Raw genomic sequence first — 26,020 nt, forward strand, 5'->3', positions numbered from 1 at the left:
GAGATTGAAGTTCAGATTGCTGTTAGATAGCCCATTTTTTGTATAAGAAATGTGATATCTCCCAGCTCTAGGAGGAGTCTTGTGTGGGAGGAAAGAAGAATTGGTAAACAGGGCAGTCTGTGGTGCCTTTTTAATGCAGATAATAAAGAAAATAATCTCAGCCATATTTGGAGGTGAATATTTGGTCATTTCAAAACTATAAAAACTGTTCTCAGACCTGTAGTGCCTCCTGGAGCCTGTTCAGGCCTAGAGTGATCTATTAAAGGACAGGGCATTTGGAGTTCTGAGCTTTCTTTCTATGGCATGGATTTGGGCTGAGTGCATGAGAGGCAACAGAACTACACTAGAAAGAACCCTTGAACTTGGATTCAGAAGAATTTACTAGAATCCCAGATCTGCCAAGGTTAAGCTCTGTAACCTTGGGAAAATTACTTAAATTATCTAATCTCCACTTCTTCCATGGTAAAATGGAAATAAGGATCCAAGAAGTTAGTGTCAATGTTAAATTAAGGTGAAAGGAGAATAAATATTAAAGCATCTTCTATATCCTTGTGCTTTTCTCCACTTTTCTGATCTATGAAAAAACATAATTGTACCTGCTTCTCTATTTAATGTATGATAATGTTCATTCCTTTTATAAAAATGAATCATATCCTTCCCTCAAGGAGATTCAGTCAACTGTGGGATTCACATACATTACTATAAAATTAAAATATGACTTAAAATGCCATAATCCAGGTACAGGGTGATACGGAGACACAAAGGAATGAACATTAAATTCTATCATGAGGACTCAGAAATGCCTCCCAGAGGAGGAATCATTTGAGCTTAGCGTTGAAGAATGAGAACTATTTAGCAGCTGAAGAAGGAGGAAGAAGATGCTTAAGGCAGAGAAGTTGGAGAGATCAGGATGAGCCATGGTTTGGAGGTGTGCTAGTGCATAGCATGTTCCTAACACAGTAAGGAACCTCCAAGTAGGCTAAACATGTGTCAGTGGAATGGTGAGTGCATAGATGAGTTTGGGACCCGATCATTAAGGGATTTGAATGTGAAAATCTGAATTTTTTGTGTAAGTAATAAAGAGTCAACACAGTTTTGTTTCATTGGAAAGGGGGCATTATGATGAATATACATGATACATAGATGAAAGACAGAGATTTTGGGGTCTGGAGATCAGAAGTCAGAAGGATATCAATCAAATAGAGCATGTTTTTCTAGATGACCACTAGCAAGTAGCTTAGTCTCTGTATCCAAATTTCCATAGGTTTTGAAGTGGATTGTGTAGAATCTGCTTCGTAAAACAAGTGCCAGTTATCTATTCCATAAGGATTTGGAGGGAGCATCCTAGGGGAAGAGACTTCTGCTAGGAAATGAACAGAGAGATGTGAGATTAGGAGCAGGGAGTGGAGAAGTCAGAAGCTGCACTCTTCAAAGGCGAATCCAGCATGTCGTAGAACTTCAGGCTGTGTGATCGTGGGCAGTCTCATGTGCATTTTGGGCTGCAGTTTCTCCTTCTGCCCAGTTGTATCAGGTGTTTTTCTTAGGTCTTTGACAGCTTTAACATTCTAAATTTTCACTTTTCAAAACTGTTCTCAAGCCTTTACTTATAGGCGCCCTGTTCACAATCTAATCCTTTAGCCTGGGCTTCAGTCTAACCTTTGACCCTCTGACCTATCTGGAAATGTTTGCAGAACTGTGCTTGTATCATCTTGAGGGTCCTGGGTTAAGGACCTGTCTCACCTTTGCAAAAGTATTGCTATAAGCAGGAAGACAAAAATAATAAGCCTCTAGCAGTAGGCTCTAATCCCAAATCCTCAATTTGGGGTCCCAAAGACAGAAACTAGTGGGTAAGCACTAACAGGATCTGAAAATGCTGAGAGAGATTGGCTTTTACTGTGTGAGCAGGAAGTCTGTACCAGGGAGGTGGCTTATGCATTCTTAAGCTGAGCTATGTAGAAATTTATATCAGACATGAATATGTGAGAACTGCTAACCACAGATGCCTCATGACAGAATAGGAATCTGAATCATGAGTCAGTGGGCAGGACCCTAGGCCTAGAATGGGCCTTAGAAAAATCTGTCTTTGTCCTTCAGCATCTTAGTGGTGGGTTTGTGGCTGGCATGAGATTGAAGTGAGAACAAGTGATAGTGGAACCAGGAAATGGCCTTCGAGTCGAGACCCAAGTTCAAACACCAATGCAAATACATATGCTGTACATGGCTGGTCACAACTCAGTTAACCTTGCTGAGCCTTGATTTTCAGTGGATATTATACTACTGTCTACTTCACAGGGATGTTATGAGGCTGACTTTTCAAAATGGATTCATTCATTTATTCATTAGATTGATTCAACAAAGACTAAGATCCTATTACGTGTCAATAACTATACTCACATTAGAGATACATGAAGTCTAACACTGTAAAATTGTAACATCAAATCATATGTTAATATTTTATAATAGTGAGTCCAGAAATTTTACTCACAGGACACAGACAAAATATAGTATTTTCCTCTCTGTAAAAGAGCTCTGGTCTTCCTCAGGAGTCCCCACGTGCTGGGAAGCTTGGAAATAAATAACAATAACAAAACTTTTATTTCAAACCAGTGAACTTTGTCCTGTGCCATAACTAAACCACCCCTTCATATTGATATATTGCTCTTTGGGTAAAATTGCTTGATCTCTTGGATTTTTACTTCCCCTCATAGTGTCTGGTAGTACTGACCTTGTGAGAAGAAGGTGGCCATTGGAATTTTGGATCCACAAGATGATCTCTGGATTCTCTTTGATCTTAGCTGTGGAATGGCTGATCTGGGTTGTTCCTCAGATAGGAGACCAATGAGGTGTACAAGCTCTGTGTTTGGCTGGCTAAGGGTATCTGCTGCTAAAACCTACTGCTGATGCTGTGTCTCCCTTCTCTCTCTCTCTCTCTCTCTCTCTCTGTCTGTCTCCCTCAGTTGATCATGGCCTAGAAGTCCTTTCTGGTCTCATATTTTCTCTTGTCTATGGTCTATATCAGATAGTCTCTCCCTGACATGAGGACTTCTCACTAGTAAGCTCCCAGCCAGTTTCTCAGCTAACTTCTGTGTCCTCTCATGGGGAAACATGGGACTTCCTAATTTTTATTCATGTCCCACAGAAGGCAAATTGCTATGGGGCAACCTAGAAGCAGTCTGTTTTATAACCCCTAGATTTAAAATAGAACAGAACACCCTCTGAACTCTATTTCTCTCATACTTTTCTGGATGTTTTTAAAATATCACACCTCAAACACATACACAAATCAATATACATACACTTAGGCATGTGCCACCCAGCCACACCCCTACTGAATTTCACACTGTCAAAGAGTAAGTATTTAAACACAGATCCCTCTGACTCCAGAATTCATGCTGTTAGTCATTATTCTATATAGTGTATTCTTATTTAGAACCATGTGTTAGGTTCACATATATAGATGTTTAGAACTAAAACATTCTTTAGGCCAAGCATGGTGGCTCACACCTGTAATCCCAGCACTTTGGGAGGCCAAGGCAGGCAGATCGCTTGAGGTCAGGAGTCTGAGACCAGCCTAGCCAACATTGCAAAACCCTGCCCCTATTAAAAATACAAAAAATTAGCTGGGGGTGGTGCCACGCACCTGTAATTCAGCCTCAGGAGGCTGAGGCACCAGAATAGTTTGAACCTGGGAGGCAGAGGTTGCAGTGAGCCAAGATCACACCACTGCATTCCAGCCTAGGTGATAGAGTGAAACTCTGTCTCAATTAAAAAAAAAAAAAAAAAAAAAAAACTAAAAGGTTCCTTAGAAATCATTCATTTCATTCTTCATTTGAAACATGAGAAAAAATTGAGACCCATAGATGGATGATTCACACAAGGTCACACAGAACCTGTAGGTCTGAGTCTTCTTTTAGCTGAGACTTTAGTGTCTCATACACATAAGAAACTCTACCCTGGAACCCAGGCTCATTGAGTTGTCCTTTACTTCTAGACATTAATTTGGACTTGAATGTCAGCCCTACCATTTACTGATTAAGTCACCTTACTGAAATCTTATAAGCCACAGCATCCTTATCTGCGGCATAGTGAAATGTAGCATCTCAACTTGGAGTTATTAGAAAGAAAGGAGATAAATTAGATATAATGCCTAGCACAGAGTAGGAACTTAATATAATAATAGTAGTTTTCTTCTTTCCCAATTCCTTGGTGTTACTTCCTGGAGCCCTCTTAGCTGCTGGTTTTAAAACTGTTTCTGCTGTGTTAGTTGAGCCCTGCCTGGCCCTGTGAACATTGCCTGCCTCCCTAGACTCAGGCATTGCCAACTGGGACTTAGAATCCCTGACCTGGGCATGCAGCTTTCAAGACCCTTGGCTGCCTGACTTGACTTCTACCCTGACATATGTTCACCCGTTCCTCTCCACTAGCTATCCGGTCTTACCAGAACCTCATGCCTCTTATCCATTGCCAGTCCAGATTTGGTGATCTTGAGGTCTGTGGTGAACACTATGATGCACCATCCAGATTCTCCTTCAAGGATGACATATTGCCTCAGTTCCTGGGAGTGCACTCAGCAGACAGCCTTCAGCTGTAAGCCTCTTCAGGGATTGCTTCATATATGGAGAGCTACCCAGCCAATGTTGTGTTCCTTCCTGAGGACTCTACATCCAATGGCTGATTCATATGGGAAGGAGTAAAAAGGCCTGGTTTTTTCAGCCCAACTTAGGACAACTCTGAAAAGCCATTCTAGCTCCAGAGCTCCCTAAGTGTGTAGCAAGGGTACCCTTAGTTTTGCATCACAGTTTACTTTTTCCTTCATCAACTCCTACTTCTTTCTCCTCCTTCAGCAAGTTTGAACCCAGGAGTGTTCCTTCAACATCCTGAATGCTAATTTCCACTTCAGTTTTTGCTTCATGGAGAACCTGACCTGCTACAAGCTCCCTCAAGTTGTACCCAGTTCCTAACACTGTTAGTACTGACCTTGACTGACAGACCCTGGACTGTTCCTGCCCACACCCTAGAATGAGAGAGAGAAAGAGAGAGTGAATGCATGTGTACATATTTTAAAGGGACAGACAGAAACTTGCTGTCCTGTTATAGAAGAAGCCAAAGCCACGGGGCCTTCTGATGACTTTCTGCTCCTGGGTTGTGGTTTAGTGAAGTCAGTTTTCAGTTTGACTTTCATGTCTAACAGCTTCTCTTCTTCTTGCTTTGTCTTACTCTGACAAGTCGTAGACCCTAGGGACACAGAATCAAATCAGACCCACTTTTGCTCTGAAGGTATCACAATCTAGGGTGAGAGGCAGTCATTACACAAATAAATTATAGTATGAACTGATAAGTACAAAAAAGAAGTAGTTCATGGCCCAAGGTACTTGGATTATAATGTTTTCATGACAAAGTTATTCTGGTGTTTAAATGAAACAATGAAACCACATAGCACAATGCTTGGCACAGAGGAAGCAATTGTTGAATCAAATGATCTTGTTTTGCAGCTTAGGAGATTGAGGTGCTGATACATTGAGTTACTTATAGAAGATCCTATTGGTAGTTAGTGACAGAGCTGGAATGAGAACCCAGTCTCCAGATTTACACTTCATGACTTTTTACAATTATGCACTTTGCCTCAAGAGGTTATATTGTGTGTGTGTCCCATATGCTAATATTATTTTCAGACCTGAACTTTTGGTAAACTGAGGACCTCCCTCACAATTTGGACATACCATATACCTGGTTTCAGGCTCTGCTTTGCAAGTTCCTTTGATCTTTGTTGAAATGAGCCCAGCAGCTGAGCAGTATTTCTATTCCCACATTTCATTCCTACTTCAAGCTTAGTAGGATAGTGGAGAAGCATCAGACCGAAGCAGTGACATTTATATGAAAAGAACCATTGTGTCCTTTGTAAGGAATAGCATGTAGCTCTAAGTCATACTGCTTTCCCATTTGCCTTCCTCTGGGAGGCTCTAGCAAGAGCTTAGCCTGCGGGAGGGAGCTGCCTTGAGACCTCATGCCAGAAATTATATTCCGTAATTAAAATCAATAGCAAAACAGACAAACAGCAGAAAGGCCATAGAACACAACAGAAAACCATTGGATAGCATATTGCCATGTATCAAAATAGGTTTTTTAACTCTTATTAAATTTCTGTGAATGCCGAAAGTCACGTGTGGGAGAAAGGCAGTGTGCGCCAAGTTCCAGCCTCACCTGTGAAGGGTTTAGCTAAAGAGAAGCCTTCCTGCTGAAACTCTTAGTAGTCCAGATTTTCTAGTCCAGTGGTGCCCCTTTAAACTCTCTGACCACCCTCATGTCATTAGTCGAGTGCCAGGTTGCAGTGAACTCCTATCCCTGGAGAGCTCTTCACAGTCTGTGTCCTGAAACCTTTACCTTAGCCTACTCAGTGCTCTATTTCTTACATACCTCTTAGAATCTCTGCTTCCTGACCTATTGCTGTGGCTGCACCACACTTTTGCCCTTTAGAGATGATGTATGTTACTCTTCTGGCATTTTCCTATCCTCAGACCACATCTCTTCTCATATCTCAGGCTGCTTCAGCCCTGTCTTAAACCAGATCAGGCTCTGGGACTTTTCTCACTGCTGTCTTGAGTATTCTATGTCCAGTTAGATCAGACAGCAAGGGCTGGGACATAACTACATCTCCTCCACTCTATATGCATTCCTAAGTGAAATCTTCCTCCCTTTTTCAGATACAACACATGTATTCCAATTTTCTTTACAGGCCAGGCACAGAGTGGAGCTGGAAGTTTTTACGTATCATGTTTATTTCTTACAGATTATAATTAATCCTATAGCCTTTCATTTTACAGATGATATCAGAGTGTAGTAATTTTTTATACCATAGTAAGTCAGTAAGTAACAGAGCCACAGTTCAAGCCTACATCTCCTGCCTCCCAGATCCATGGTCATTCCACTGCAACAAAGCTACCTGTCTTGAAGAAGGAGTGTCATAACTCCATTACAGAACATAAGCTGAATTTTTCAACTAGGTAGTATATTATGTCCATAGAATCAGGTGGTCCATAATAGGACTGTGCCTAAGTAACAGAATTAAAGACTTTTACCTAGTTAAATAATTATCTAGAGGCTGGCACAGTGGCTCATGCTTGTAATCGCAGCACTTAGGGAGGCCGTGGTGGGCAGATTACTTGAGGCCAGGAGCTTGAGACCAACCTGGCCAACATGGTGAAACCTTGTCTCTACTAAAAATACAAAAATGAGCCAGATGTAGTGGTGCACGTCTGTAATCCCAGCTACTCTGGAGGCTGAGGCACAAGAATAGCTTCAACCTGGGAGGTAGAGGTGAAGCGAGCTGAGATTGTGCCACTGCACTCTGGCCTGGGCAACAGAGCAAGATTCTTGTCTCAATAGAAGTAAAAAATTGTCCAGAGCCAAAGGCTTTCTAGTCTTTTCCCCAAACAGTGGTCTTATGACCTTCGTGGGTAACCTCCAGAGAGTCCAGGTGCATCAGTGAATCAGAACCCTGTTTTTTTAAATTAAGTACATTAGACAAACATAAAAGCACACATATAATAAGTGTACAGCCTGATAAATGTTCATGATCTGAGCACATCAGTGTAACCAGCACCCAGATGGAGAAACAACATCACCATTATCTCAGAAGCCCTCTTGGTACTCCCTTTCCACTAAGACTATCCTGACTTAGTCCCACAATTATTTTATCCATTATATTGTTGGTGGAATTTTGGAACTTTCTAATTTTGTATATTATAGTGTTGTAGGAATATTTTTCTGTGTCTTTTGGTACATATATGTACGCAGTTCTGTTGGGTATATAGAAGTAGAATTAGTCATCAAGTATGTATATTGTATGAGTTTCTTATTGCTGCTATACAAACTTAGTGGCATACAGCAACACAAATTTATTCTCTTACAGTTCTGAAGATAAGAAGTTTACAATGAGACTCATGGGGCTAAAATCAAATTGTTGGCAGGGCCAGTTCCTTCTCCAGGGGAGAATCGTTTTTCTTTTCATTTCCAGCTACATTAGCCTTACATTCTTTGGTTCATGTCCCCTTCCTTCATCTTCAATGCCAGCAATATAGCATCTTCAAATCTCTCCACTTCTGTCCTTGCATTGCCTTCACTCTTAAAAGAACCCTTGTGATTAAATCAGACTCATCCATATAAGCCCAGATAATATCCCCATCTCAAGATCCTCAATTTAATCACATCTGTGAAATCCCTTTTGCCATATAAGGTAAAATTCCCAGGTTCTAGGGATTAGAATGTGGACATCTTTGGTGGGGTAGGCGAGTGGGGGTAGTATTCAAACTACCGCTTATATGTTTTATTCTATATATAGTGCCAGTACTACCAACTGACACTTCTTCCAGCACTGTATGAAAATTCTGGTTGCTCTGCATCTGTATCAACTCTTGGCCTATTCCATCCTTTTCATTTTAGCCAGAGCTCTAGTTTTCTGTCTAGCTCACAAAACTATCTGAAAAGTCACACGTTCTGTATCCACAGCTATACCCAAGCCCCTTCTTTCTTTAAACACAATATTTCCTCCCCACTACTATTTCTGTTAAAAAAGAAAGTTTTAAAGATGAGCTCTATCCTATGACGAAATGAGCTACCTTATGAAGTGGTAAGCTTTTGTCACTAAATGTATTCAAGCAGAGTCTAGATAGACATTTTTAGGAAAGCTATAGAGGCGAATTGTATATTGAATAGAAATGCTTTCTTATGCCAAGCCAAAGGTTTGAAGTTAAAAAAGCTAGGTTTTGGTTTTGGCTCTCTACTTATTATACAACCATGAACAAGTTAATTAATTTCTGTGAATTAGTTTGCCTTTTTTATGTTGGAGATATTACATTACTTTTATTTGCTGTAACAGTCAAATACTACCTTCTCCAAGTCATCTAGTCACAGAATCACATAATATGAAGATAAGGTTTTAGCATAGTTACCTATACTTTTATTTATAGTACTGCTTACACTGTACTGTAATGGCATGTATTTACTGTCATGCATGAATCTTCAAATTCTTTAAAAGCAGGTATTTTGTGTGATGTGCTTACTACTATATTTTCAGTGCTTAGCCAAGTAAATTGCACATGGTAGGTCTACAATGAATTAATAAAAACTTATTTCCATTATGTGACTGGTGTGAGAATCTAGTAAGATATTGGCAATAAAAGTATTTTTAAAATTTCAAAACACTTTCAAGATGCATTGTGTTATTTTGTCATTATTATCTTGCCAGTCCAGGCAGTAAGTCTCCGTGTCAGTCACTGAAGCAGACTAGAGCCCCCTCATCAGCAAAAGGTGCTGGGAGGGAATGACATCGTCCCATTTGAATTTCTCTTTGAGACACACGGTGTGCTCTCTATAGGACACTATTTCTGCCTCTCTGAAGAACAGCCCTAATTATTGGTGATAATTAGTTGCAACCTAAGGATCTCAGGGCAATTTGGGGAGGTGCAAATTGCATCTAGGCTCTCCAGGATTTCATGTCCTTCCCCTTGATGTCTCATCCAGTTTCTTTTCCTGTGAAATAAAAGGAGAAGGAAAATGCTACTGAAGAACCAAAACCTGAAGGTCATCTTTACAAAAGGCCTCCTTTACCACTGTCCTCTGAAGAGCAATTTTCAAGTGCCATTCAGGTAACTGCAAGCAGTTGGGCCTGGCAGAACGGTGTTCAGAAAAGGAGAAAGCCATTCACTCTTTCATTCCTTCAACAAATATTTGAAAATTTTCTCTGTACCAAGCTCTATGCTGAGAGCTAAGATGCAGAGGTGAGCTGATGTGGACCTCATGCCACTGAGTTGCTCACAGTCTACTGGGAAGGGCAGATATGAAACAGAAAATTCCAAGGTAGTCTGATAATGATGGTAGAAGGATAAACAAGAAAAAAAATTGATAATTACAACCATCATTTATTACACAGGTACTAGTCTAGATGCTTTACATAGGTTTAATCTCTATAATAACCATAAAATATGATTCTTTTTTGTCAGATTCAGAAAATGAGCCTCAAGGAATAAATTGAAAAGGTAGAAGCAAGTTTGTTGAGGTTACTGAAGTAGGGGGAACAATAAGATGCTCCAAGCATAGGACAAACAGAATGTTTGGATAAAGAGATGGCTCTGTTATTGGCCTGAGGAATTGAGCTCAACAAACATGTTCTGGACTTGCCTTGTAAGTTTTTCTCTCCTCACTTCCCGAGTTTACACCCTCTAAAACAATAACCTTTATCTTAAGATTTTGAATTCTCTTTGTATTAGTTAGAGTTCTCCAGAGAAACAGACCAATAGGATGCACTGATGTTTATGCATTTGTTTGTTTTGTTTTAACTTTTATTTTAGGTGCAGGGGTACATTGCAGGTTTGTTATATAGGTGAATTGCGTGTTGTGGGGGTTTGGTGTACAGATGATTTCATTACCCAGGTACCAGTACCAGATAGGTAGTTTCTCTATCCTCTCCCTTCTCCCACCCTCCACTCTCCACCCTCAAGTAGGCCCCAGTGTCTGTTGTTCCCATCTTTGTGTCCATGTGTACTCAGTGTTTAGCTCCCACTTATAAATGAGGACATGTGGTATTTGGTTTTCTGTTACTGTGTTATTTCTTCATACTTAGATAATGGCCTCCAGCTGCATCCATGTTGCTGCAAAGAGCAGCATTTTGTTCATTTTTATGACTGTGTAGTATTCCATGATGTGTATGTACCACATTTTCTTTATCCACTCTACCATTGATGGGCATTTAGATTGATTCCATGTCTTTGCCATTGTGACTAGTGCTGAGATAAACATATGCGTGCATCTGTTTTTATAGTAGAATGACTTATATTCATTTTGGTGTATACCCAATTATGGGATTTCTGGGTTGAAGTAAAATTCTGTTTTAGGTTCTTTGGGAAATCACCATACTGCTTTCCACAGTAGTTGAACTATTTCCATTTCCACCAGCAGTGTATAAAGATTTCCCTTTCTCTGCAACCTTGCCAAATTCGTTATTTTTTTACTTGTTAATAATAACTATTCTGACTGGTGTGAGATGATATCTTATTGTGATTTTGATTTGCCTTTCTCTAATGATTAGTGATGTTCAGCAGTTTTTGTATGCTTCTTCATGTCCTTTGCCCAATTTTTCAATATGGTTGTTTTTTGTTTGTTAATATGTTTAAGTTGCTTATAGATTCTGGATGTCAGACCTTTGTTGGATGCATAGTTTGCAAATATTTTCTCCCATTCCATAGGTTGTCTGGTTGTTTTGTTGAGTTTTCTTTGCTGTGCAGAATCTCTTTAATTTGTCCCCATTTGTCAATTTTTGTTTTTCCCATAATTGTTTTTGGCAATTTTGTCATGAAATTTTTCCAGGGCCTAGGTCCAGAATGATATTTCCTAGGTTATCTTCTAGAATTTTTATAGTTTAGGTTTTACATTGAAGTTTTGAATCCATCTTGAGTTTATTTTTGTATATGGTGTAAGGAACAAGTCCAGCTTCACTCTTCTGCATATGGCTAGCCAGGAATCCCAGCACAACTAATTGAATGGGGGTCCTTTTCCCATTGTTTGTTTTTGTAAACTTTGTCAAAGATCAGATGGTTGTGGGTGTGCAGCTTTATTTCTGGGCTCTCTATTCTGTTCCATTGGTCTATGTGTATGTTTTTGTACCAGTACTATGCTGTTTTGCTTACTGTGGCCTTGTAATGCAGTTTGAAGTCAGGTAGCATGATGCCTCCAGCTTTGCTCCTTTTGCTTAGGATTGCCTTGGCTATTTGAGCTCTTTTTTGACTCCACATGAATTTTAAAATAGTTTTTTTCTAATTCTGCAAAGAATGTCATTGGTAGTTTGATAGGAATAGCATTGAATCTATAAATTGCTTTGGGCAGTATGGCCACTTTAACGATATTGAGTCTTCCTATCCATGAGCATGGAATATTTATCCTTTTGTTTGCATCATCTCTCATTTCTTTGAGCAGTGTTTTGTAATTCTCATTGCGGAGGTCTGTCATCTCCCGGGTTGGCTATACCCCTAGGTACTTTATTCTTTTGTGGCTATTGTGAATGGGATTGCATTCTTGATTTGGTTCTCAGCTTAGACATTGTTAGTGTACAGAAATGCTACTGATTTTTGTACATTGATTTTGCATCCTGAAACTTTGCTAAAGTTGTTTGTCAGATCCAGGAGCTTTTGGAAAGAGAGTGTGGGGTTTTCTAGGTATAGAATTATATAGTTTGAAAATGGGGATAGTCTGAAAATGGGGATAGTCTGACTTCCTCTCTTTCTATTTGGATGCCTTTTATTTTGTTCTCTTGCCTGATTGCTCTGGCTAGGACTTCTAGTATTATATCGAATAGGAGTGGTAAGTGTGAGCATTCTTATCTTGTTCTGGTTCTCAAAGAGAATGCTTCCAGTTTTTGCCCATTCGGTATATTGGCTGTAAGTTTGTCATAGATGGATGTTGTTATTTTGAGGTATGTTCTTTCAATGCCTATTTTGTTGAGGATTTTTAACATGAAGCCATGTTGAATTTTATCAGAAGTCTTTTCTGCATCTATTGAGATGATGTAGTTTTTGACTCCTGTTCACTTGGTGAATCATTTAATTGATTTGCAATGTTGAACCAACCTTGCATCCTAGGGATAAAGCCTGCTTGATCATGGCATATTAGCTTTTTGATGTGCTGCTGGTCTTGGTTTGCTAGTATTTTGCTGAGGATTTTTGCATCAGTATTCATCAAGGATACTGGCCTGAAGTTTTATTTTGTGTGTGTGTCTCTGCCAAGTTTTGGTGGCCAGGATGATGCCAGCCTCATAGAATGAGTTAGATAGGAGTCCCTCCTCCCCAATTTTTTGGAATAGTTTCAGTAGGAATTGTACCAGCTTTTCTTTATACATCTGGTAGAATTTGGCTGTGACTCCATCTGGTCGGGCTTTTTCTGGTTGGTAGACTTTTTATTACTGAATCAATTTCAGAACTCATTATTGTTCTGTTCAGAGATTCAGTTTCTTCCTTGTTCAGTCTTCTATAGATATTTCAAGAAATGTAATCGTTTATTGTAGATGTTCTAGTTTGTGTGCATAGAGGTGTTCATAGCAGTTTCTGAGGTTTTTTGTATTTCTGTAAGATCAGTGATAATGTTTCCTTTGTCATTTCTGATTGCATTTATTTGGATATCTTTTTTCTTTATTAGTCTAGCTAGCAGTCTATCTTATTTCTTCTTTCAACATACCAACTCCTGTATCCACTGATCTTTCGATGGTTCCCCCCCGCCCCCATCTCAATTTCCTTCAGTTCAGCTCTGAATTTGGTTATTTCTTGTCTTCTGCTTGCTTCGGGTTTGGTTTTCTCTTGTTTCTTTAGTTCCTCTAGAGGTGATGTTAGGTGGTAAATTTGAGATCTTTCTAACTTTTTGATGTGGGCATTTGGTGCTATAAACTTCCATCTTAACACTGTTTTAGCTGTGTTCCAGAGATTCTGTGATGTTGTATGTTGGTACTCATTAGTTTCCAAGAATTTCTTGATTTCTGCCTTAGTTTCATTGTTTACCCAAAAGTCAGTCAAGAGCAGGTTGTTTAATTTTTATGTAATTGTATGGTTTTGAGAAATTTTCTTAGTATTGATTTCTATTTTTATTGTGCTGATGTTCTAGAGTGTGTTTGATATGATTTTGATTTTTTTAATTTGCTGAGGATTATTTTATGCCAAATTGTGGGGTCAACTTTAGACTATGTGCCTTGAGAATATGTGAGAAGAATGTATATTCTGTTGTTTTGGTTGGAAAGTTCTGTAGGTGTCTGTTAGGCCCATTTGGTCAAATGTTGAGTTCAGGTCCTGAGTATCTTTGTTCATTTTCTGCCTTGATGATCTGTCTAATACTGTCAATGGGATGTTGACATCTCCTACTATTATTACATGATTAGCTAAGTCTCTTTGTAGATCTCTAAGAACTTGCTTTATGAATCAGGGTACTCCTGTGTTGGGTGTATATATTTTTAGTATAGCTAGAACTTCTTGTTGAATTGAACTTTTTTACCACTATGTAATGCCCTTCTTTGTCTTTTTTATTCATTGTTGGTTTGACATTCTTTTTTTTTTTTTTTTTTTTTGGCCTAAAATTGGAATAGCACCTCCTGCTTTTTTCTGTTTTCTGTTTGCTTGATAGATTTTCCTTCATCCTTTTACTTTTAACTGTCATTGCATATGAGGTAGAGTTTTTAGTTTTGTTTTGCTTTTAAGACAGCATACTGTTCGGCCTTCGTTATGCAACTCGCAAACTCTGTGCCTTTTAATCAAGGCATTTAGCCCATTTACATTCAAGGTTAATATGATATGTGCAGGTTTTATCCTGTCATCATATTGTTAGCTAGTTATTGTGAATACTTGATCGTGTGGTTGCTTTATAGTGTCAATGGTCTATATACTTGAGTGTGTCTTTGTGGTGACCAGGAACAGTCTTTCCTTTCTGTATTTACTACTCCATTCAGGACCTCTTGTAAGGCAAATTGGATGGTAGTGAATTGTCTTACTATTTGCCTGTCAGAAAAAGACCTTATTTTTCCATTATGAAGCTGGGTTTGACTGGATATAAAATTCTTAAGTAGAATTTATTTTCTTTAAGAATGTTGAATAGAGACCCTCAATCTCTTCTGGCTTGTAGGGTTTTTGCTGAAAGGTCCTCTGTTAGCCTGGTGGGGTTCCCTTTGTAGGTGACCTGCCCCTTCTCTCTAGCTGCCTTTAACATTTTTTTCTTTCATTTTGACCTTGGAGAATCTGACCTTGGAGTGTCTTGGGGTTGATCATCTTGTATAGTATCTCACAGGGGTTTTCTGCATCTCCTGGGTTTGAATGTTGGCCTGCCTAGTGAGGTTAGGGAAATTTTTGTGAATGACATCTTCAAATATGTTTTACAAGTTACTTGATTTCCCTCCCTGTCTTTCAGATATGCCAGTGAGTTATAGATTTGTCTCTTTATGTGATCCTATATTTCTAAGATGTTTTGTTCATTCTTCTTTATTGATTTTTCTCAATTTTGTCTGACTGAGTTATTTTGGAGAACCAGTCTTTGAGCTCTGAGATTCTTTCCTCAGAATGGTCAGTTCTGCTAGTACTTGTAATTGTATTATGAAATTCTTAAGCGAGTTTTTCAGCTTTATGAGTTCCTTTTAGTTCCTTCTTAAAATGACCATTTCATCTTTTATCTATTACATCATTTTATTGTAGTCCTTAGATAATTTGGATTAGGTTTCAACTTTCTCTTGAATGTTGATGATCTTCATTCCTATCCATATTCTGAATTCTATTTCTGACATTTCAACCATTTCAGTCTTGTTAAGAACCATTGCTGGAGAACTAGTGCAGTTGTTTGGAGGTAAGAAGACACTCTGGCTCTTTGACTTGCCAGAGTTCTTGCACTAGTTCTTTCTCATCTGTGTGGGCTGACGTTCCCTCAATATTTGAAGTTACTGTCCTTTGAGTGTGTATTTTTTTGTTGTTGGTGGTGGGTGGGGTTTTTTTTGGCTTTTTTCTTTGTTTGTTTTTTTTGTTGTTGTTGTTCTTTTACCTTCTCTGATGCCCTTGGTGATTTGGTAATTTGATTGTGGTATAAGGTGGGGTTCAGTTGGTTGGCCTCAATCCCAGACCACTCCTGGGTCTTGAAGGAGCTTCCACTAATTACTGTCTTCATGCTTGCGTTTCTTTGTTTGGGTGTTCTGGTCCATGGGGCTCCCTCAGGCAGGGGCTACAGTTGGCAGGCAGGCTGCGTCTTTGCCCTAATCTGCTGTCTGAGTGCCTCCTGGGGGAATACGGGGATGTGCCTTCCCACAGAATTCAGTAGGAGGCAGGACCGCTGGGCAGGAAGCTCTAGCAGGTGTGGCCCATCTGGCTACAAGAGGCAAGGGTGAGTGGAGTTACCCACTCTGCTGTCTAGGTGTTTCTGCAGCAATGGGAGCCTGCACCCCTTGGCAAATTCAAGCAGAAGTAGGACTGCTTGGGTGGAAGCTTTAGCAGATATAGCTTGCCTGGATACCAGTGGCAGGATGAGTGGGGTTGTCTGCTCTGTTGTCCAGGTGTTTCCTGGGACAACAGGAGGCTGTAACCTCCAGCTGAGTTTACACAGAAGCTGGAAGTTCTAGAAGACATTACCCACCTGGCTACCAGCAGCAGAGGTGGTGAGGTCACCCCTTCTGCTTTTCTGGAAAAAACAGGAGGCTGCAGCTGCCAGCTGAGTCAAGCCAGAAGTAAGACTGCTGGACTGGAAGCTGTAGCAGGTGTTGCCAGTCTTGCTACCAGCAGTGGGAATGGGCAAGGTTGCCTACCCTATTGTCTGAGTGTGTCTCAGGACAATGAGAGGCTCAGACCACTGGCTGAATTCACACAGAAGTAGGACCAGTGGGCTAGAAGCTCTAGCAGGTATTGCCTGCTGCCACCTGGTTACCAGTGGTTGGGGTAGGGGGTGGTCACCTGCCTTGTCCAGGTGCTTCCCAGGACAATAGGAGTCTGCAGCCACTGCCTGAGTTCAGACAGAAATGGGACCACTGGGCTGGAGGTTGGCACCACACCTTGTCTAACAAAGTGGTGGAGCAATCTTACTCCAATCTTACTATGACTGTGGCCTCTATTGGGGTGATGACACCAATGCTGATCTCGCTCTGGGGCCCAAGACATGTAGAAGTCCCCTTGGACTCAAGAGTTGCCCCCACAAAATGTCCAGGTGGCTCTCTGCCTCAGTATAGAAGTATGGTGGGGGGAAACAGGGGAGCTAGAGAGGGTCTCCCATTTTTAATCTTGCATAGGTCCCTGTGGAGAGAATGAATCCCCCAGGAGGCCCTCCCTTACTCACCCTTTCTTCTGTTGAGTAAGTTTTCCTGTCTCTGCACTGAGCCCAGAAAGGCTGGTACCCAGATTCACTACTCTCTGCTCTCTACACCCCCTGCTGCTTGATGGATCCCGACATGGTTTCTCAGATGATTGCCCTGCAGAGTCAATGTTCACTAGCCCTTTTGTTTCCTTTTGTTTTCTCTCCATGAGAGGAGAACACATGAGCTGCTTCTAGTCCACCATCTTGACCCAACCCCTAGATAGATATTTTTATAGTAATTGGCTCACATGATTGTGAAGTCCAAGAAGTCCCACAAGTTGCTATCTGCAAGCTAGGGAACCAAGAAAGCTGGTGATGTAATTCAGTCTAACACCAAAGGCCTGAGAACCAGGGGAGACAAGTGTGTAAATCCCAGTGTAAGTCCAAAGGCCTGAGCATTGGGGCAAGAGAATGATTTGATGATGATGATGATGAAAGTCCCAGTCTAAATCCAAGAGCTAAGAACCAGGAATGCCAATGTCCAAGGCAGGAAGAGATGGATGTTTCAGCTCAAGCAGAGACAGCAAATTTGCTCTCCTACTTTTTTGTTTTATTTACATCCTCAACAGATGCCATGATGTCCACCTGCACAGGTTATTTTCTTTACTCAGTCTAACAATTCAAATGCTAATCTCTTATGAAAATACCGTGACAAATACACCCAGAAATAATGTTTCACTGCTGTCAGCATCCCTTGGCTCAGTCAAATTAACAACAACAAAATTAAACCATCACACCTTGAAATTCACAGTAGGTAAGTGAAGACAACTTAGAATTTGGAGTCAAAAAGGACAAAATGGTGGTCTCAGACCCATCACTTAATAGCTGTTAAGCTCAGACCAAGGTGTGTGGCTGTCTCAAGCCAATCATTGATTTGGAACCCATCTAATCTGATATTTTTTATGGTACTTTTGTCAACAGTTTAGTCTAGAGAAGAGTCTGAGTGCTGCAGGAGGGAAGAGGCCAAAAGGAAGATCCCGGGTTATCAGATATGGTTTCTGCTCTGTTATCTTGAAAAACTCAGTGATATGGTTTGGCTGTGTCCCCACCCAAATCTCACCTTGAACTGTAATAATCCCCATGTGTCAAAAGCAGGGCCACGTGTAGATAATTGAATCATGGGGGTGGTTCCCCCATACTGTTCTCATGGTAGTCACTAAGTCTCATGAGATCTGATGGTTTTATAAATGGGGGCTCCCCTGCACAAGCACTCTTGCCTGCTCTAATAATTACTCAGTCTCAGGCATGTCTTTATTAGCAGCATGAGAATGAACTAATACAGTAAATTGGTAATGGTAGAGTAGGGTGCTGCTCTAAAGATACCTGAAAATGTGGAAGTGACTTTGGAACTGGGTAACAGACAGAGACTGGAACAGTTTGGAGGGCTCAGAAGAAAGAAAAATGTGGGAAAGTTTGGAACTTCCTAGAGACTTGGAGGGCTCAGAAGACAGGAAGATGTGGGGAAATTTGGAACTTCCTAGAGACTTGCTGAATGTCTTTGACCAAAATGCTGATAGTGATATGGACAATAAAGTCCAGGCTGAGGTGGTCTCAGATGGAGATGAGGAACTTGTTGGGAACAGGAGCAAAGGCGACTCTTGTTATGCTTTAGCAAAGAGATTGGCAGCATTTTGCCCCTGCTCTAGAGATCTGTGGAACTTTGAACTTGAGAGAGATGATTTAGAGTGTCTAGCGAAAGAAACTTCTAAGCAGTAAAGCATTCAGATATGACTTGGATGCTCTTAAAAGCATTCAGTTTTATGTATTCACAAAGATATGATTTGGAATTGGAGCTTATGTTTAAAAGGAAAGCACAGCATAAAAGTTCGGAAAAATTGCAGCCTGATGATGCTGTAGAAAAGAAAAACCAATTTTCTGAGGAGAAATTCAATAGGGCTGCAGAAATTTGCATAAATAACAAGGAGGCAAAATGTCTCCAGGGCATGTTGGAGAACTTCATGGCAGCCCCTCCTATCACAGGCCTGGGAAACTAGCAGGAAAAATGGTTTTGTGGGCCGGGCCCAGGGGCCCCCTGCTCTTACATGGTGACTTGGTGCCCTGCATCCCAACCTCTACAGCTGTGGCTAAAAGGGGCCAAGGTTCAGCTTCAGCCCTGGCTTCACAGGGTGCAAGCCCCAAGCCTTGGCAACTTCCATGGTGTTGAGCCTGCAGGTGTGCAGAAGTCAAGAATTGAGGTTTGGGAACCTCCGTCTAGATTTCAGATGATGTATGGAAATGCCTGGATGTCCAGGCAAAAGTTTTCTGCAGGGGCAGGACCCTCATGGAGACCCTCTGCTAGGGCAGTGAAGAAGAGAAATGTGGGGTTGGAGTCCCAACACAGAGTCCCCACTGGGGCACTGCTTAGTGGAGCTGTGAGAAGAGGGCCACCATCCTTCAGACCCCAGAATGGTAGATCCACCAACAGCTTACACTGTGCTCCTGAAAAAACTGTAGACACTCAACACCAGCCCATGAAAGCAGCCAGTAGGGTGGCTGTACCCTACAAAGCCACAGAGGCAGAGCTGCTCAAGACCATGGGAATCCACCTCTTACATCAGCATGACCTGAATGTGAGACATGGGGTCAAAAGAAATCCTTTTGGAGCTTTAAGATTTGACTGACCTGCTACATTTCAAACTTGCAGGGGGTCTGCAGCCTCTTTGTTTCGGCCAATTTCTCCCATTTAAAACGGGTATATGTACCTCCATTGTATCTAGGAAGTAACTAACTTGCTTTTGATTTTACAGGCTCATAGGTGGAAGAGACTTGGCTTGTTTCAGATGAGATGTTGGACTATGGACTTTTAAGTTAATGTTGAAATGAGTTAAGACTTTGGGGGACTGTTGGAAGGCATGATTGGTTTTGAAATGTGAGGACATGAAATTTGGGAGAGGCCATGGGCAGAATGATATGGTTTGGCTGTGTCCCCACCCAAATCTCACCTTAAATTGTAATAATCCCCACATGTCCAGGGCAGGGCCAGGTGGAGATAATTGAATCATGGTAGCAGTTTCCCTATGCTGTTCTTGTGGTAGTGAATAAGTCTCATGAGATCTGATGATTTAATAAATGGGAGTTCCCCAGTACAAGCTCTCTTGCCTGCCACATGTAAAACGTGGCTTTGCCCCTTCCTCACCTTTCACCATGACTGTGAGGCCTTCCCAGCCATGTGGAACTGTGAGTCCATTAACCCTCTTTCTTTTATAAGTTACCCAGTCTTGGATACATTTTTATTAGCAGCATTAGAATGAACTGATACACTCACCATTGGCCCCAAATTTGTAAAATCCTCTCAGCAAAATGAAAGCCTGAAACTAAGGGCTTTCCTTTTTCCTCTATCCAGTTAGTAAAAATTTGTTGTAACTTAGGCATGGGTGTCTTCTCTCCTACATACACATCTACCCCAGCAGTTTACAGGGCATTACTTCTAAGTACATATAGTGGATAGTTCCATTACATGCAGTTTTTATCATCATCTCATTATGCTTTAATTTATGTTGAACACATCTTAGAGATTAACGTCCTTGGCATCTGCTTCGGTGGCCTTCCTCTCAATCAAAATCTGGTTTGTCATTGATCTTGTTTTCTACCTTTTGAAATTGGAGTAATGATACCTACTGTTGCTCCTAAATTCAGCCTTCTTTTTAAATGCCAGCTTCCTTAGGGAAGGACTGTGCCAAACATGTGGAAAAGGTCATTTCTCTTCATGGATTGACATTTTCAAGTTTCCTATCTCTAGCTCCTCTGCCCCTGTGTTGGATCTTAGAGTGCAACAGAATTGGGAGTGGTTTCTTTTCTATTGAAGGTATAAAAAAACCTTTGGCTTTTTCCTTTACTATGCTAAGACTTGGAAAAATACTTCTGGGGGATGGGGAACTTTGGCTTGGTGAGTGCCTTTTTCTTAGAGTAGAAAGAATGATGGGGCAGAGCCCAGAGGGGTAGAAGCAGAGGACTTCTTGCCTTGGTCTAGTTTCAGGCTCTGAAGTGAGAGATGATATAAAAGATATCCTTAAGTAGAAAGAGAGGTAAGGATATCTGTTATAAGCCCTATTTGAGAATAAAAATTAACAGATATTACCTTCTATTTCCTGAGCATCTTCAATGTGTCAAGCACTGTAGTAGAATTCTTGCATATTTTACTTACCACAGTTCTCAGACAACCGTGTGAGATTCAAATTAATTCACCCATTTTGTAGACAAAGAAACTGAGGCTCAGAGACTTTAAGACTGCAAAATCAAACAGCTAGGAAACTGTAGAACTGGGACTTTATCCCTTGTATGTCTGACTCCAGGAGCTGAATCATTTTTATATGGCATGCTTTTTCTATGTTTATGGAATTAGTCAATCTAGATTACAGTTATTTAAAGTTTTTGAATATACCTTGAATGTTTCCAAAGCACAATCCTTTTTTGTTGTTCAAATGAGCTGTTTGTTTTACATTCTCTTGAGTTTTAGGGTAGTGTGTAGTTAATGAATGAATTAAATAATTGATTAAACCCATTTTTCTATTAACATTATAATAACACTTCTATTAATATGAAAATATGAATGTGTCTCAGAGAAGTTTCCTTTGACATTATAATGACTATATTAAAATTTCAAATATAATAATGAAATTCTAATTGTTTTAGAGAAACAATGAAAAAAACCTATATATAAATGCTCTGGAAGGACTATGGGATGTTCATGAAATACCAAAAAGGAATTTTCAGAAAAGTTGATATGAAAAAGCACATGATTTTTATTAAATTGGACTGTAATTGCAAAATAATAATCATTTAAAGAGAATCTTTTGTTTCAAGCATTATGGTGAACAAAACAAGAATTGGCAGATTAAAACATACAATATGGCAATTTAGACAAAGAAATGTAATCCAAATTCTAGTTTATTTAAAGCTTTCCATGAACTTCTTTAAGTGGGTAAGGAGCATATATTCCATTGTCTCTCCTATTCCTCTCTGTAACTTTTTGCATTATCTCTATCTTCCAGCCTGCCCCAAGTCTAACTTGTATGGAGCACATCCATAGACTGCCTTGACCTGTGATTTCAGCCAATCAGGGGTACCTCCAAAAAATCAGAGGGAGGGAGAAACAAAGTTGGGGTATTCATTTCTTCATTTCCCTCACTGGGAGTCAGTGAGGGATGGCTATGTCCTTTGGTTGAAAGTCATAGTTGCTATTAATATAAAGTGACCCCTCAGCTTACAGAGCCTGGTAGCCCCTCTTTCCCTTTTCTCTTTATGCCTCCAGGTATTCTCTAACCTCTGGGTACAATATTGTTGCTTCAGGTTCTTCTATACTCTGCTTACACCTTTGAAAATAGTTCAACTTTGTACTCTCCTAGAACATTAACTACTTTGTGTGAGCCATCTAGTTTCCTGTTGGGACTCTATTAACATTCATGTGCTATTCTGTTTGTTTTGTTGTGTTTTTGTTGGCTGTTTTTCATACAAAATTGAGAAATTTCCTCAGTTCAAATTAAGATTTAGGCAAGTCCTATCATCTCTCTAGACTTTAATTGAGGATTTTCAAGTAGTTAAGAATATTAAATATGCTAAGTTGGGTAAAGCAATTAACACAGTTACTGGCATAAAATAGATGCTCAGAAAATACCTTCTCTTCCCTTCTTTTTTCTAAATGTCTTAGCACTAGTTTTGTCAAAGGAAAAGAAATAACCTGGGAGAATTGACAAAGCAGGCAAAACTTTGGCAAATGTGTCAGTGACTGTTCAGGTACTGGAGAAGTTTAAGCCCAAGCTGGGTGCTACTTGGCAAGGATGCTAATTATGAAAACAAAAATGAAAAATCAGAATAGATGAAGGGAAATTCATTCCTTCTCTCATAGTTCAAGACTCAATTCCACCATTTTTACCTGGGTAGGATTATTCATAAGTGCCTACACTACAAGGGTTAGGATTTCAGAGTAAGCCCACTTACCCAGTGATATGGTTTGGCTGTGTTTCCCTACCCAAATCTCATCTCAAATTGTAATCCCCATGTGTCAAAGGAGGGAGGTGATTGGATCATGGGGGTGGTTTCCCCCATGCTGTTCTCATGATAGTGAGTGAGTTCTCATGAGAACTGATGGTTTTATAGTGTTTGACAGCTCCTCCTTCACACAGTTTCTCTCTCACCTGCTGCCACGTAAGATGTGCCTGCTTCCCCTTCCATCATGATTGTAAGTTTCCCAAAGCCTCCCCAGGCATGTGCCACAGTGAGTCAATTAAATCTCTTTCCTTTATGAATTACCCAGTTTCAGGTATTTCTTTGTAGTAGTGTGAAAATGGATTAATACACCTGGACTGTCTACCATCCTTGAGTAGGACTTTAAAAGTGGCTTTGTAACCTTGAGTCTGACTGGCTCCAAATGTATTCTTATTCACATACCATTTAATATTCATGTTTGTTTGGGTTTCATAAATATTTTTGCCAAATATTATGTGCTAGTCCTTGTGCAGACCCTAAAGAAACAGGATTTAGTTAATAGATGTCTATTAATCATTTTAATATGTGCTAGACAGTGTTTCATATCTATGTTTCAAGATTGCTGGTGTAACAGAGTGGGCAAGTGGTAAGAAAGAGATCTGTGAAATAGCTGCAAGTTGGATGAGAAGTAGAACTTGGAAGTCTGCAGTAAGGACTTTGGATTTTGCCTTGAATTTTTAATGTAAAGCCACTAGAAGATTTACAACAAGCAAAGTGATGGGAATCTGATTTGTATTTAAAACATCACTTTGGCTGCTAGGAAGAGAATAGACTGAATTGGGCAGTGAAGGGTAAAAAGCAAGATTAAAGACAAGAGGTCAATAAAGAGGTGCTGAAGTGGTCCAGGAGAAAGATAAGGAGGACTTTGGGCAGAGAGGCTGTGGAGAGGCTGCTACAGTGGCCCAGAAGAAAGAAAATGGTGGTTTAAAGGACACCAGTAAAGAAGTATCTGCAGTGGTCTAGGGGAGAGCTAGTGAGGGCTGGAGGTGGAGAGCTGAAGAGTGACTGCACTTAAGATACATTTCTGAGAGTGAATCAAACAAACTTGCTTGTAAATTTAATGTGGGATATGATAGAAAGAGAGGATCCAAGGATGACTACTAGGTTTCTAGATTCAGTGGCTGGTTAGTACCACTGAAGAAAGAAAATCAAGAATTCTGTTTCAGACATACCAGGTTTGAGATACCCATTAGACATCCAAGTAAAGATATCTAGTGGACAATTAAATCTATGTCTGAAGCTCAGGGGAAATGTGCAATGTAAGATATATATTTGGGAGTTAGCATCATATATATGTATTTCAAAGCTCCAGGATCGGATTACAGCATGAGATAGGACATATTCTAGGCCTTTCAGGAGCTCATTCTCCCTGTTTCTCTCCACTACTCCTCTGTGAGACCCTTGAGACAAGGCCTTTTGGATTTAGCTGTTTCCTTAGTACAGGGTTAGAGTACTGGTCAGAAATAAGTATAGCCTAGGGAGTATCTGCTCAGGTTTAGAGTCAGACACATCAGGATTTTGTTCCTAATTTTACCATCAGTTGGGTGTGGACCTTGGCGAAGTTGTTTAACCTCTTCAAACCTGTTTTTTCATTCTTAAAAGGGATATGTTAATAATAATGAATAAAATGTAACAATGCCTGTTACATAGTAAGCCCTTAATAAATACTAACTGTTAAGATTATCATACTTTTTACTAGTCATATTGGGAACTCACTGACTTCCCCTTCCTCTTTTCCTCCTCCCTCCTCCCTTTGATCATCTTTGGGTACAAATACATTTGGAAGCAAAATTATTGCTTCTGTAGCTCTTCACAATATCTTATTTGATCAGAGAGCAATTTGAATTTTACAACTGACATTATACTTAGTGTTTATTTATGTAGGTTTTATCTTCTTTTGAAAAAAATGACTTGGAAAAACTGTTTGGTCAAAGAATGAGTTATTTTTGTTTCTGAAACTAACTTTGTGTCATACCTAGATACCTTACTAACAAGTTAGTAAGAAGTCATCATCCATGTACTTGACTAAAACCATTTATTTTTCCAAATATACTTGGTGTACTTTACACAGTTTTAGTTTGATATATCTGATATGTTTTTATAGTAGGTATGATATAAAAAAGGTTCATGTGAAGTACAGTTTTATAAGTAGGATTGGATTTCAAATGAGAGATAATATGCAAACTCACAGAATGCATTGTATGGAATACTCTTAATGTATCTTTGGTTATTTAAATCAGACATGTTCAGGAGGATACACTATGGGAATTAGTGAGATGATGGTGATGGTGTTAAACACTCAAAATGTAAATATTTTTATAAACAGAAAATATTTTTCTGCATTAATTGATTAATTAATTTATTTATTCACTGGCAATTTTTAAGCACCTACTGTGTGATAAGTGCTAGTTGTACCAAGACAAATAAGGAAAGCTCACTGTTCAAGTAGTTTCCATCTACAAGAGGGAGACGCACACACACATACACACACACACACACAGAAGTTCACTGAAGTGATATAGATGTTATGATAAAAGCCTCTTAGGAAAATTGTAGGGAATTTTACACCTAACTAACTTAAAAATAAAGCACATTTATAAGCATAAGGTGGGTACATTCCTTAAAGCTTGAAGTTTCTCTGTAATTGGTTTTGACCAAAGAGAGCCCTAATAGCCAGCATAAAATGACTGGTGCTTGTTGACTGAAGAGAAGAGGTGTTTGTCAGTGACTCTGAATGAGGCAAATGCTTGCTTCCTGGTGTTGTCTGAATGGCAACAATGAGGACCTAGAACACTGTGGGGAGCTTTTAAATATTTAGTCTGTGCCAACCCACAATTGAGGTATTTGTGTACTTAACTTGATAGAGAGATGAATTATATATGGGAGTCTTTTCCCATCATTTGCTCAATATGTGTTGACAAATGTCCCATCATTCTCTAGGAAGCACATGCTATGGGGATTACTGCAACATTCTGCAGACAATTTACTTGTAGGGTTTTCATTCCACATGCTGCTTTCTCTTCATCGCAGCTGCCTTTTTATTTATTAAAACACAGTCACAGAACAGGAAACTTTTCCAGACTTCCTTTTCTTAGAGTAGCATTTTAGAGCTCAGGTCAAATGCACTCAATAATGAATGTATACAATTGGGCCTCCCTATCTGTGGTTCTGCACACATGGATTCAAC

General features: G+C 39.9%; 1 protein-coding gene across 20 annotated transcripts in view; it reads left to right on the plus strand.

Moving 5' to 3' along the window:
* LOC105495012 (BEN domain-containing protein 5) overlaps positions 1 to 26,020 on the plus strand; it is a 1,475,945-nt gene that overhangs the window by 850,411 nt on the left and 599,514 nt on the right. The window lies entirely within an intron of this gene.

The sequence above is a fragment of the Macaca nemestrina genome, chromosome 1 (assembly GCF_043159975.1).
Source record: "Macaca nemestrina isolate mMacNem1 chromosome 1, mMacNem.hap1, whole genome shotgun sequence".
NCBI classification, from domain to species: Eukaryota; Metazoa; Chordata; class Mammalia; order Primates; family Cercopithecidae; genus Macaca; species Macaca nemestrina.